Source organism: Lygodium microphyllum, chromosome 1 (assembly GCF_053477565.2).
Source record: "Lygodium microphyllum isolate KBCC chromosome 1, Lygodium_microphyllum_v1.1.10, whole genome shotgun sequence".
Lineage (NCBI taxonomy): Eukaryota > Viridiplantae > Streptophyta > Polypodiopsida > Schizaeales > Lygodiaceae > Lygodium > Lygodium microphyllum.
The window spans coordinates 144,421,120-144,436,489 of NC_141135.1; the positions used below are offsets into that span (position 1 = coordinate 144,421,120).

At 38.1% G+C, this 15,370-nt stretch overlaps 1 pseudogene; it reads left to right on the forward strand.

The window, feature by feature from the left end:
• Window positions 1-10,924: 10,924 nt before the first annotated feature.
• Window positions 10,925-12,061, forward strand: LOC148041773 (uncharacterized; annotated as a pseudogene).
• The last annotated feature ends 3,309 nt before the right edge of the window (window positions 12,062-15,370 follow it).

Below are 15,370 nucleotides of genomic sequence, written 5' to 3' on the forward strand. Positions count from 1 at the left end.
CCTCTTATGCCCATTCAATGCACAGAGTATACAACTTGCATAAGAAATTGAACTAGATTCAAGTAATCATTGGAGCTTAGCAAGTTCCTGTGGTGGCATGGAAATTTTAGTTTTCTTGAAGGATGTGATTAAGAGTTGGATTAAGGCCTATTATCTTGAAATTTCATTGGTAATCAACTCTTTTGCAATGGTGGATGCCTTAATGAAGATGAATTTGTATTCTTCCCAAGAACATGGCAAGGAACACACCTCATTTGCTATGTTTTCATCAAGTAGGCCTAGGTCCAAGCATTTGTAACTTCTAGCAAACAATGTGAAAGTTGAGTCCAATTATAGAATGCATGGTAATAAGTCATCTCCTATGGCTAGGGCCATATTGGAAGCCACTTCAAGAATGGATTGTCATTGCTGCAAATGGCTTAAGGCCTGTTGGTGGGTTTGGTTTAATTGGACTGGACAAGTTGGTATGTGGCATTTCTACTTTGGGATTCTCATTGGATTTAGTGAGCATGGTTTGAGAAGTTGATTAGATTTGGAGTTTGATTGATGCTTTGTGATTGGATTTTACAGTGATGATCATATTAGAGTTATTAGGTGGGAGCTCATTGATGATTGGTTGAGCTTTTGGGGCCGATAAACCATTGGAGCACTCATGGATTGAGCACCCTTGATCTTGGTTTTTTCTCTTATCCTCTTTGGATTTACGTTTTTTAGCATTATTTTTTATAACTTGAGATTGAGGGTCATACATGCCACTTATGAGTTTGGGTAGCCATACTAAGGTGTTACCTTCATAGTAAGCTTGGACACACAATAGGGCTTTTGGGGACCCACCACGTCCTAGTGACCCATATATGTATCACAATGGTACCAACTTCTCCATTTAGGTCTAGAGTGTGAGGCATGAAAACTATGAGTCTCTAATGGTTGGCTTTTGTGAGGCTATTGTCTACACTTGGGGACCCTCTTGATTATTTGGTCCATAGCTTTGGGTGTGGTTTCTAGATGTTGGTGGGACTTCACAATGTTCATGGAGTGAATGTGATGAAGGGTGATACTTTTTTATGCGACTTCTATTGAAAAATTATATGCCCTTTCCCTATAAGGTTTTGAGTTCTACAGTGCCTATTCTACTGATATTGTGAACCTTGAAAGGTCCCAATCCCCTGAATTTTATATTTTGCTTGTGTCCCTTAATAGAATACAACAAGACTAGATCTCTGCACAAACCATAGGTAGTACCCTGTGTGGCTTAAGAAGCATCGAAATCCCTTGAAGTTGGTCGATAGGGGAAGGTTTATAAATACCCTAACATTGAAGGAATCTATGGCTATCCCATTCCTTGACACAATGTACCCTAAGATACAACCATGCTTGACCCAAAATTGGCACTTTAAGGGGTTCAATGAGAGATTGTATTGCCTACATCATTCAAAAACTATTCATAGCTTTTCTAAGTGCTATTTCTAGTTGGTGTGGATACACAAGTCATCAATAAATACCTCAAACCATTTTTTGAGCATGTCCTTTAAAATGGCACACATGAGGCATTGGAAGGTAGCAGGGGCATTGGTCAGCCCAAATGGCATGACTATGTAAGTAAACACCCCCCATTCGATGGTGATGAATGCTATCTTGTGCATGTCGTTCAAATGGACTTGCACTTTGTTGTAGCCTCAAAATCCATCCAAAAAACTATAGGCTTTCTTTCTTGCCACTCTCTCTTAGCATGTGCTCAATGTATGGTAATGGGTAGTTGTCTCTTTTTGTAGCTACATTGAACTTTTTATAGTTCATGCACACTCGAATATTTCCATTCTTTTTCATGACTATCACTATGGGTGATACCTAGTCCATGTACTCTATCTTGTAAATGAATCTTGCATTTACTAGCTTATCAATCTCTTTCTTCACTGCATGTGCATGCTTAGGATTCATTGAGTATAGTCGCTGCTTAATTGGTACTACATCGAGGATCATGGGAATATTATGAGTCATGATACTTGGATCTATTCCTTTTAGCTTGTATAAGGACCATGCAAACATGTCGAACAATTCTCTTAAGAGATTTATGAGATTAGTCTCTTCCTCCTTAGTTAGGTCATTTGCTATGTACATGGGTCAAGGCTTGTCACCTTCCCTTGCCAAGTTGACTTCCTTAACTCTAGTTCGATGGGTTCATTTTCCTATCCTTTTTGCTTAGCTCTTATTAAAACCACTATCACCGTTCTTGAACTTCGTGAAGTACTTGGAAAAACCTAATGTTTCTTTTATTGATCAGCTTCTAAAGACTTTGAATGTTTCCTTCTCTCTTCCTTTAGCCTCTTGCACCTTAGGTGGACTAGGAGGCCCCCTTGGTGCATTTGATCCTAGATGGTCAAGGCATTTCAGGCTCACTACCAGAGCTTACCTCTAACTCAAAGTTGTATTCACAATCCTCACTAGAAGAGGATGTCTCTTCTATTGGTCATAGCTCTGAGGCTGACTCCACTCCAAATAATGATGTGTGCTAGACTAGACTAATCTCACTTGCTTATAATCTACTACTTATAGGTATTCTAACCAATTTCAATTACAATCTACCTTGGCAACTCCTTTGTTTACTTTAAAAGTGTTGATCCCTCAGGGTTTAGAGTCACCTCTGATTTGCTTAATTACTCGCTGATGGAGCAACAGACTCTTTGTACTCATCATCGGAATCCTCATATAGACTATGCATTGTTTTGAGAGTTCATATCCTTAAGTTTTTTCTCAATTGTAATGAGAGCCCAGTTGTAAAATAGGTTCAAGTCATGCGTCTTAGTCCATCACCACTCCTTACTCTCCATGAGATCCTTGAGGAACTTTAAGTTTGTAGATGGATTGCCAACTAGCTCACTCGACATGTACTTGAGGATACAATGGAGTTCTAGTTTGTTAATTGAGACATTATAGGTGTTGATTGATGGAGCTCTTGGCCATCGTGCATAGAGGCATTGTGGATAGGTTATAAATTGTTGCTATAGCTTGCCTATATACATCATCATCATTCGAGATATACATCCTCATCATCTGAGAATGGGAGATCAATGGTTGCCAATACATGCATCTAGTTGCACTCATCCTCAAGACAATGAATGTACTTAGTTAGGGGTCCATAATCACTACTGGCCTTTGAGTCACCCTTTAGCATGGCAGAGATGGCATCTAGGTCCCTTGATGAGGTCAAATGTCCATCTCTACTCATACTCCTTTTGATCTATTGCCTAAGAATATGAAGCCATTACCCCAATCCTCTATCACTCGGGTATTCCTCATCCAAGGTTTGCCTAGCAGGATATCATAATCCACTCCCTTCATAACTATGAAGTTCATGGAGAATTGGATTCTCTTTATCTTTAAAGGCCAATCTTTTAGGACTTTGAAGGGTCTATCCCATTCAGTAGAGTGACATTGAACCCAATGCTTAAGTCCAAGTGGCATAGATAGCATGATTGTCAAACTATGGAGGGTTTTTGCCTAGGGCAATCAACAAATAGGTGTTTGACTCTGTATTCAAGACATCTCAAGTTGGCCTTATCTCTATTTGCTCACTCCTTTTCAGGGTAGTGTGATGAGATATGACCTAGATGGCCACACGTCCAAACATGCAATGGGTTCATGGTTCTGACCTCCTCCTAGGCCTCTATTTCTCCCTCTACCTAAAGGCATGAATGTCACATGCCTAAAGTCCATCAATATGGGATTACCATCCTTGCCACAAGAGACATAAGGGTTTATGTATGAGTCTTCCTCTAGTGGTTCCTCAACAAAGTGCATTGGAGCATCGCTTGGTGGATAGGTCACTATAGGTCATGGTGGTTTAGGGATTCTTGTTGGTTTGATGCCAATCCTTAGAGCGGCTGGCTTTGAATCATTAGGCATTGGTAGAGTCAAAGGGGCTCCCCTTCCAAAGTAAGATTGCCAACTCCTAGATAGTATGGTTGAGCATAGGGTTGCTAGTATGGCAACCGTCTTGGAAATTGGTAGTGCATATAGCATTGTACCTAAATCCATGGTTTTGGTAGCAATCAAAATAGGCATCCCTTCTATAGGCAAGATTCATGGAATAAAGATACATGGAGGAAACAATCTTTCAGACAACCTAATACAAATCCACCACTACCTTACAATGACCATAAGTACAATGAGAAAATTGACATTCCAAATTTCAAAGGAGACAATTCTAAACCCATGGAATGGGATTGGATAAATAAGTTGGAAATGTATTTTATACTCTAGCCCCATAGTGATGAGGCAAATATCTATTATGCAACCCTTCAGCTTGAAGACTATGCCCACACTTGGTGGAGATACATGAGAAATATTGGGGAACATTTTATCACTTGGGAGGAATTCAAGAGGAAAATCCTTGATGGTTTTATCTTTCTCATAGAAAAAAAGAAGTTACAAATGAGCTAGTATGATCTCAAGCAAAGAGGAATGTCTATTAGAGAGAATTCCAACATGTTTCTCAATTTATCAATGTATGTGGAACAAATTACATATTTAGTAAAGTTGAATAAATACATTTATGGACTTGATCTTCATCTTTCTTTGGAGTTTGGTGCTGTGCATCCCAAGACCATACATGACACAATTCAGCCTGTTGAAAGGTACAACCAGAAATATCATAGAGATGTGTTTTCTTTTCAACCTAAAATTGCGGGAAACATTTTTTCAAATCAATATTCAAGGTTGGGATAGAATTTTAACCAACAAATAGATGCCTTTAGGCAAGAAGGAAGGTTTCAAAGCCCTTATAGAAAAGTCTAAACTCATCCTATGGTTTATGGAGCAAAATAAGGTATGAACTCTAGGCTTAATGCTGAAGTAAATCAAATTTTAAAAGGGTAGACTTTAATGGAAAGCCCTTAGCAAACAATTCACAAGGAAAGCATATAAAACAAATGATAAGTTGAAGGATATGTACATCAAAGGATTGCACCTCAAATGTGGGCACAAATAGATCCCTGACCATAAGAATAAATGCAAATCAAGGAATGCCAAAGTTAGTATGATTATTGAAGAAGGATCAGATGATTAAGTAAATGAAAGTGAATTGTTTCAAATAGCACCCATACCTAGTTTACAGAAACCACATGAAGAAGAAGAAGTTCCAAATGAGGAGTTTTATGATCCTATGTGAGTTTCCCTTTGAGTCGAGTGGTCCTTATATGTTGTGCATTATTTCTCATGATGAATAGATAGGTAATAGATATGAAAATACTCTTCATTTCAAAGGTCTTATGAATTATAAGTTGCCTATATTCTTGTGGAGGCTAGTTATGAAATATTCCCATGCACTCTTATCAAGTTGTCACCATCATGTACTATTCAAATTGATCTTGTAGCCTTACAAATGGGACCCATTAACATAGTCATTGGATACAATTAGTTAAAAATAGTTGAAAGGTTCACCATGGATTTGAATTTATACAAATTGATATTTTTTGGGGTGGACATCAAGCAACATAAACAAATGGAGCTCATCTCTATGAAGAAGTTGAAGAGAGAGATCAATGCTAAGTCTTGTATATTTTCTCTTCTTTTAAAAAAGGACGAAGATCACCCACACCCACACTAAAGAAGAAGAATTTAGCATTATGCAAGTTGTTAGAAGAATACAAAGACTTATTTTAGCCGTCGCCACCCAAGAGAGAGGTTGATCATCCTATTGGCTTGGCTCCTTATACCAAGCCCATCAACAAGCCACCTTACAGACGATCTAAGTTTAAGCATGAGGAGGAGGAGGTGGAGTAGCAAGTTAAGGAGTTATTATATATGGGATTGATTCAACCAAATCAATCACCTTTTTCCTCTCCAATGCTACTAGTAAAGAAGAAGGATGGTACATTTTGTATGTGCATTGATTACATAGAGTTAAACAAGTCCACCATAAAAAGTAAGATTCACATTATGTGTGTCAATGACCTCTTCGATGAACTTAAGGATGCAAGGTTCTTTTACCAAGATCAATCTTCATTTTGGGTATCATCAAATCTATATAAAAGACGAGATGAATATAAGACTACATGTAGGACCAAAAGAGGATAATATCAATTATTGGTGATGCCTTTTGGACTCTCAAATGCTCCAATTACTTTCAAACACTTAAGAATAAGATTTTTGCAATCATTCTTGTTCAAAATAGTTCTTGTTTTCTTTAACAATATCTCATATATAGAAGTCAAAAGAATAGCATTTAAGACATGTATGAGAGTATTTGACACATTAAGAAGATACAAACTCTTTGCATTTAAGGAATCAATGTGTTCTCTTATGGAGGATGAAGTGGAATATTGGGTCACATAGTTGGTGAGAGTGGGATTAGAGTGGACCCAAAGAAGATGCAATGTATGAAGAATTAGCCTACCCCTACTAATTCTATATCTTTGAGAGAATTCTTTGTATTATCATCTTTTTACCAAGAATCAATTAAAAAGTATGCACATGTTATAGCTCCATTGATCAATTGACTAAAAAAATGGACTTTCTTATGGGATTCTATTGCAAATAAAAGCTTCAATGTGGGTGAAGTCACTCCTAATTTTAGCACTAATTTTGGTATGCCCTAATTTTTCTAAGAAATTCACTATATGTGTGGATGCTAGTGGAAGAGGTGTTGAGGATATTATATATTAAGATCATGGAGTCATTGCCTATGAAAGTAGGAAATTGGATGACAAGGAACACCAATTTCATGTATGTGAGTAAGAGATGTTTGCAATCATTCATGCCATCAAAAAGTGGCATCACTACATATATGGAAGCCATTTCAAGGTTTAGAGCAATCATTGTGTGTTGAAATATGTCCTCTCATAGCCTACTTCATCTCTTAAGAAAAGACGAGGGTACATGGCAAGTAAATATAACATTGTGACAAATGCTTTGTCAAGAATGTGGGTATGTCCACTTTTTTCAATTTCTATCCTATACAAAGATTAGATCCATGATATGCAAGAAGAGTATTTTCTTAATGAGAAAGCAATCACAATGATGAGAGAATCTCAATAAGGAGAAGAGGTGGAGTATCCTAATTTTCCATGGCATAATGGGGTTATATAGTACAAGGGATGGGTTTATTTGATGCCCCAAGCATTCTTCAAGTATTGTATCTTGTAAGAAATGCACTTCTCACTATTGGTGGCAGGATACCATGGGCTATTCAAGACATTTAACACTATCCATAAGAGCTTTTATTGGAAGGGCATTTGACAAGATGCTAATTATTATATCATGCAATGTTTATCGTGCCAACAAAACAAAGATTCCACACTTCTACCTGGTAGTTTGCTTCAATTATTACCCATTCCTCAAGGAAAGTGGATTGATATAAGCATAGATTTTATCATGGGATCGCCTATTATGAAGCATGGATGGAATACAATTTATGTGGTTGTTGTGATTGGCTAACTAAATTAGTCAATTCATCCCAATTAAGGTCTAATTTTTGGCTTAAAAACTATCAATTTTTGGATGGTGTTTTCAAGATCCAGAGGATGCCATTAAAGATTGTATTTGATTGTGATACTAAGTAGTTCATGGGAATTTTTTGGCTAAGTCTACTTTCTACTAGGGGCACTAAGTTGACATCTGGCACATCATATCACTTTCAAGTAGATGGACAAACAAAGCACATGAATAAGGGGTTGAAAGCTTATCTTAATCACTTTTATCATGATACTCAAGTATCTTGTGATGGATGGTTACATTTCACTAAATTCTATTATAACAATACTCATCATATGAGCATTGGCATATTGCCATTCGATGTGCTGATGGCTAAAAAGTAGAAATATCTTTCACTCTTTTCCATGATGTCGTGAATCCACAAGCTAAGGCTAAAATTAAGAAGATGGAAGCTTTGTAGAGTCAATGGAAGGACAACATTCACAAAGCTCGAGATGTCATAAAGCCTTATGTAGATGAGAAAATAAGACCACTAAAATTTGAAAAATGTTGGGTTTTGCTAACGGTGCCTAAATCTAGGTATGTATTCTTGAAACAAGTAGCCATAACAAGCTAGATCATTGATTTTATGGGCCCTATGAAATCCTTAAGAGATTTGGAGAGCTTGGATATAAGCTTTTGAGTTGCCTTATTCAATGTGTATTCATAATATCTTCTATGTTTCTCAATTAAAGAAGTACGTGAGTCTAGCCATTCATGTTTTGGAAAAGTTGTCTTCCATGGGTGAAGATGGTCTCATTATCTATGAAGCCTAAGAAAGTCATTTTGGAAAGGGAGTAAAAATTTTGAGGAATCGATCATCACTACTAGAATATCTTATTAAATGGCAGTGTTTACCTATGGAAAAGTATACTTGGAAGGCATTCTCATATCTTGACTCCTTTCCTTGTCTTTTACATGAAGAACAATGAATTTTTAAACAAGACAACTTGCTATTTTAAACTTCTATCATAAAATAAATTGTCTTAACTTGGTCAAAATGTTATCTTCATGGATGGACAAGCTTCTATATGGTATCTATTTTCTAATGATACTTCATTTGCTGAATTCAAACATGGATACCCCAAGTTATGGCACTTTTTCTTCTAATAGCCTTGATTGGACAATTATAACAGTCTGTAGTTATTCACTTCTTTTTAATTATTGCTTTAAAGGGGGACCTTCTTTAGATTATGGACTTCATTTTCAACATGGATCTACATCTTCCAAAGGTCTTTTGTACATTCCATTATAAATTTCATTTGAGTTCTAAGCTTTGAGGACAAAGCTTCTTTAGGTCGATTAGAGTTGTGTACATCTTTTTGCAATTAATTAGTTTCTCTCTTGAGGACTCCTATTCTTGGACCTCCCATCATAGATAAAGGGTGAGGACCTTGCTCCATCATTGCAAGAGATGGGTATCTTACTACCATATTCATTTTTCCTATTGAATCTCTTCTATGCATTGATTTGAGAATTAGCTATGACTACTTTGATCATGGCTTTTGCATATACTTCAAGAGTATTTCATGGTTAGGAGAAATTGTCTTTATTACAAGTTGATAGGTATACAAAAAAAAAGTACCATTGATAATCTTGAATTGCCTAATGGGGACGACACTTCAAATTGTAGAAAAACAATGTGTTGACAATATTTTGTGAAGGCTAAAGTCAAAGAAGGTCAAAGCAAAGTGAATGCTAAAGTGTTGGATTTATTTGATGGTGGCAGATTATTATTTTGTGGAGCTTCATTATTTTATTTTAGGCGTATATTATTGTTGTACTTTATGGACACCATATTATTATGCTTGTATTATTTTGTGAGAGCCAAACCTCACTCCCATGCACATTGTATCATCACCCATAGCTTTATTTATCACACCCACAATTGCTGTGTTGGTTGTGCACATGTATTTGCCATTGTATTAGTGTAGGTATAGTCTAATAAGGTGACTGAGGTACAAGTATCCTTCAAGGGATGACCTAGATTCCACGAAAGAGGTAGGATGCCCAAAAGAGGGTGCAACCCTAATTCATAGTGGTGGAAACCCTAAAACGCAAAAGGGACGCAATCCCTAAAATGTAAAAGGAATGTAAATCCTAAAATGCAAACAATACACCATCCTAGAGAAGTGCCCTAACCTTAACCCTAATTTGTATCTATACAAAGGTGGGAGGTCTTGATTGTATTGATTGTTTTGGTGCATCCATGCTGTGGAAGCTCTACCAATGCAATACCAATGCAACTATTGAAGCTTTATATTCTCTTATTCTATTCTATCAACTTGTATCCATTGTTGGGAGTAATTGAGAAAGAGTGAGTAAGAGGTGTGCTGAGTAAGGGAGTGAGAGAAAATGAAGCTCTTCATCATCTTCTTTATTTTCTTCTTCTTCTCTACTAGCTTCTCAACTTGTTGGTATGCTTGGTAGGGGGTGCAAAGGAGTGATAGCATCGGATTGTATTTTTTGGGTCCTAGAACCATCTTTGAGCTTTCAAGCTTTCGGACTACAATGTGGAAAGGTAAGTAGGTGAGTTCACTACATCTTGAAGCTAGCATTGTGTTCTTGCTTTCTTGACTTGGAGAGAAGAATACATGTTTAGTTAGAGAGGAGTGTCGAGAGACAAGATGGGGGATTGTTACCAAAGTGGGTTGCAACTTCTAAAAGAATAGAAGTCTGTCCAATGTCTCGACTATTGTGCATTATACCAAAAGTTTGGTTATGTTGTCAGAACAAAGGACCGTACAACCACCACTAAGGTTCTTACACTCCTACCGTCTAGTAGAATAAAAGGCTTATCTGCTTCAGTAGATGGGATTGATGGGGTATCAATCATCCACACTTGCAACTTGTATATTTTGAAATACAAGCATCTAGTTTAGAAATACCAAATTGAGAGATGTTAGTCCATTGGATTAAGATTGGAAAGATTGGATTTGTTAGACTAGATGAAAACACAAAACTTGAACTTGAAAACATAATAAAAATCAATAAACAACACAAAAATATAAAAATGCAAAACTCAAAACTCAATTTTTTGTTGCTTAAACAAACCATATGATATATCATGTTTGTCATGCTTGTTGGGTTGTGTATTCATTGAAGCAAAAACAACACAAAAACACAAAATGCAATACTAAAAACTAAAAACTCAAATCTTCTTACTTAAACAAAGCTTCATTATATTATTTGATGATGGATTATTATTTCACAAAGCTTCATTATATTATTTTAGACACTTGTGTATTATTGTTGTACTTCATGGGCACCAGATTATTGTGGTTATATTATTTTATGAGAGTCGTGCTTACTCCTATGCTCATTGTATCATCACCCATAGTTGTATTTCTCGCACCCACAATTTTTGTGTGGGTTGGACACATATATCTTTACTATATATTAACGGGAGGTCGGGGGCTGCTGCCACGTGGCAGCCCCCAACCTCCCCACGAAGATGGAGGGGGCAGGTGCCACGACAGCACCTCGAGCTGCGCACCGCGTGCATCGCCTCGACTTGCCCGCCTCGACCTGCTCCCGCCTTGATCATCGACCTGCCCCCGCTACCCTCCTCGACCCTCCTCCTCGAGCCTCGACCCTCATCCTCTATATAAGGAGCTTCACGGCTCTACCCAAGGAGGCCTAAACGCTATCTATATCGACTATTCATTGGAGAATGCGAAGCCACCGCTGGAGCTTCTGCAGGGGGGTGTCGACGCACGAGGAGAGGAGGAAGGCAAGGCCGAGCGTGAAGGAGCTGAAGAGGGGGCCGAGGATCGTGTATGGGTTCTCGTTGAGCCTGAAACAATGGGGGTGCTTCGAGGTGGAGGGGCTGAAGGAGATAGCCTTCAACGACAGGGCATACGATCAACTGCTGGGTGATGCAGAACGGGAAGCAGAAGGAGATGCTGAGGGGGCTGGTGTGGACGTATCTGTCGGCGGCGAAGGATGAGCACAAGACAGTGGACGTGATAGCAAAGAAGGGGGAGGGATGCATCGTGCTGTGCTATGGGCCGTCAGGGACGGGGAAGACGTTGACAGCAGAGACGCGGGTGGAGAGCCTGCACCGGCCGTTCTGGGCCATCTCGGCCTTCGAGCTGGGAGGCGAGGTGGGCCATCTGGAGCCAAGCCTGTGGCACGTGCTGAACACGACGCTGAGGTAGACGGCTATCTGGAGCGGCGCAGCGACGGCGTGGACGTGCGGCACAACCTGATGACGGGCATGTTCCTACACCTACTGGAGTACTTTGGGGGGGTGCTCTTCCTCACCACCAATTGCGTGCGCGCCTTCGACAGCGCCTTCCTGTCGCGCATCTCGCTGTGCATTCACTACCCAGACCTTGACGACCTGGAGTGCTTCCTCATCTGGTGCTCTCTCCTGGCCCGCACCGGCTTGCCCGACCAGGCCACCCCGCCCAGCCTGGTGGCCCACAGCCACCCCCTCAATGGCCAGGAGATCCACAACATCATGGCCCTGGCACAAACGTGGGCCCTCAGTCGCAAGCAGCCGCTCTCCCTTGCTGACGTTCATGACACCCTGGACCTGGTTGTAACTGGCTCCAAAGAGCTCCTCCAGGACCCCCTCAGCTTTTAACCCCACCATCACTTGCATTTTCCATGCAACCCCAACAAAGAATGCGCTCTTTTTCTACACCAGATAGAGAGAAAATCAGAGAGAGAATTTTCTTAAAATAAAGTTTTCTTTTTCAAAAAGTCGGGCAGAGGCTATGCTATTGTGTTAGTGTAGGCATGGTCTAATGAGGCTAAGGCACAAGTATACTTTAAGAAATAAATGGCCTATATCCTACTAAGGGGGTAGGATACCCAAAAGAGGGCACAAATCCAAAAATGCAAAAGGGACACAATCCCTAAAATGCAAACAGTGTGCCATCCTAGAGAAGTGACCTAACCCTAATCTTAATTATTGTCTATACAAGGATGGGAGATCTCAATTGTATTTACCCTTTTGGTGCATTTATGCTATAAAATCTCTATCAATGCAACAATTGAAGCTTTTTATTCTATTTTTCTATTTCATCATCTTGCCTCCATTGTTAAGAGTAACTAAGAGAGAGATAATGAGAGGTGTATTGAGCAAAGGAATAAGGGAAGGTGAAGCTTTTCATTGTCTTCTTTCTCTTCTTCTTCTTTTTCTCTACTAGCTTCTCAACTCATTGGTGTACTTAGTGGTGGATGCAAAGGAGTGATGGCATCGAATCATATTGTTTGGGTTGTGGAACTATCTTTGAGCCTTCAAGCTTTTGGAAAACAATGCAAAAAGGTAAGCAGGTGAGTTCACTACACCTCGAAACTAGTCTTGTGTTCTTGGTTTCTTGATTTGGAGAGAATGATGCACAATTAGTTAGAGTGGAGTGTCAAGAGACGAGGTGAGAGATTATTGCTTTAGGGAGTTGCAACTTCTAAAATAATAGAAGTTTGTCCAATGCATCAATTATTGTGCTTTCAGCCCAACACAAAGGAAAAGTCTCAACCTACCACAGATATGAGACATCCATTTTAGCTATTAAACACTAAGTCTAAGAAAGGTATTATTGGAAGAAGAGACATTACTAATAGCCAACTTGAAGTGGGAGTTCCTTCTCAACATAGCAAAGAGAATTTAAGAAGCATTAATAGGACACATACTTTCACATTTATCCTAGAATAAATAAATAAAAGATTTACTTCGTAACCCTATACTTGGAAGGCTCTGCATATATGTGTTGTAGAAATGCCAAGCATAAGAATCATCCCATAGAGAGTTGGGAAGCCTTCAAGGCTCAAATGGTTCAAGTCTGTGTTTCTCCTATTGAGAAAGATAAGTTAGCAAGAAGATGGTATGAATAAGAGCAAAGGAATCTTACAGTTTGGGAATACACCAACCAATTCTTGAATCTCACAATGAATGTGGAAACTAAGAGTCTTGAAGTAAAGATCTACAAGTATATATACCATCTACAAGCCTAGTTTATTAGTTGATATGATGGCTCAAAACCCCAAAAATCTTATCAAGTCAATAGATCTTGCTAAAAGGTGTGCAAAAATATATAGAAGGAAATCCATTATTCAATCAAGGTTGTGATAGCAAGTTATTACTACAAAAAGTAGGGTCAAACTAATAGTCATTTAGGAGGACACACTTCTCCAACTTTGATGATAGTGTCCCTTTTGATCCAAGTGGATAAGAGATTGTTGAATGAAGCTATGTTTAGACTAGCAATCATCTTGGAATAATTCCCATACTTTCAAGTGATCTCTTGGAGGAAGACTATACAAGTTTATGGACTTTATTTCACTACAATTTTTTTCATAGACAATTCATTATTTTAGACTAGTTCAAAATTTGAACTAATTGCATAGAAGTTAGGACCATATAACTAAGAGTACTCAAAGTAATCTTTATTTGGAGCTATAACATGTTTTATTTGGATAAGTGTATGAAAAGTTATAGGAAATTTTGTACCGTAGGGTTTGTGGTGGATAGTACAATGATTACATCTTGGAGGAGCTCATACTTAAAGAATTTTAGATCAAGTTTTTATCTTTATGATTCAACTTTGAATTATATACCTCATACATGGTCTTCAACTCTAGATTTGGTATTTCTTTGGAAGAAAATTGAAGATTATTTTTTGTAATATCTAAAGAGAGTACTATGCTTATCTCCACTATTTTGAGTACCTTGATAATAAGTCATGTAATTTTATTTTCTAGCTCAAAATCATTTGGGTGTGGACGGATTGTAATGAATAAAAATTAGTCATGTATTTTGAGAGACATTTAATAATACATGGTGCTACATTGGCACAAGTATATAAAAGATGTAAGGGACCATTTTTGACACATTTAGCAGCAATGTAATTGAGTCTCTCCATCTTCTATATTCGTTTCTCACAGTTTTCATGACTTTCCTTGCTTTCTCTCTCCTCTTTTTCCTTTTATCTTTCCTATTCTAATATTTATCTCTCTGTTTTCTCTCTCTTTGTCTATTTTTTCTCTCCTCCATGTCCTCTTCTTACGGAAGCATACTACCTACAATAATAAGTGCATGGGATTGACACTCATCTAGGAAGAGAATAATGTTAACCTTACGAGTGAAGGAGGATGCCAATTTAGGGGGGAAGCATGCAAATTGAAAGTCTCAAAATTATTTTGGAATGATTTTTTCACAAGTGCATTACATTAAATTAGGCAATTTTATCTACATATGGCAACTAATTTTATCACATTATTAGTTTATAATATTATGTAAGAGCTATGCTCACTTTTAAGCAAATTGTAAAATATCCTAGAGTTAGGAAGACCCATAACAATACGAGATTGTAGTACAAATCTTCTATTCACTTTAGGTAAATGTGGTCAAATTAACATAAAGTATATGCATAAATTAAAAAGGACTAGTCAAGAGCCTAAAAGTGAGCAAGGTGCCCAACTTATTGCAGGAAACCCTAAACCTAGCCCTATGTATAAAGGCCAAAATTTTAATAGAGGATCTCATTCTTGTGTTTAAAACTTTGAGACAAAACTTTCTCTTTGCTTACATCTTATTTTCTTATGCACCTTGTTAAGAGTGAGGGAGAGTGTGAGTGTGAGTGAGGGACTTGGAGAACAAAGCTCTTCTTCTTCTTGAATTTCTCCTTTTCTTTTCCTTCTTCTTCCATGACTTAATGGGTGAGAGGTTGAGAGTATCACTTCTCCTTCTCCTTCTACTCTACTTTTTCATTTTCAATGAAGTGTTGGCAAATCTAATTGGTTGCACAAGAGTAATGAAAGTGGATCAAAGGGCAACACTTATATTGTGAGGCTACTAATGAATCTTCAAAGACATTTAGACTACAATGTGCAAATGTGAGAAGATGATTCTATTGTGGACTATTAATTGTTAGTTTTCTTGGGTATAGTG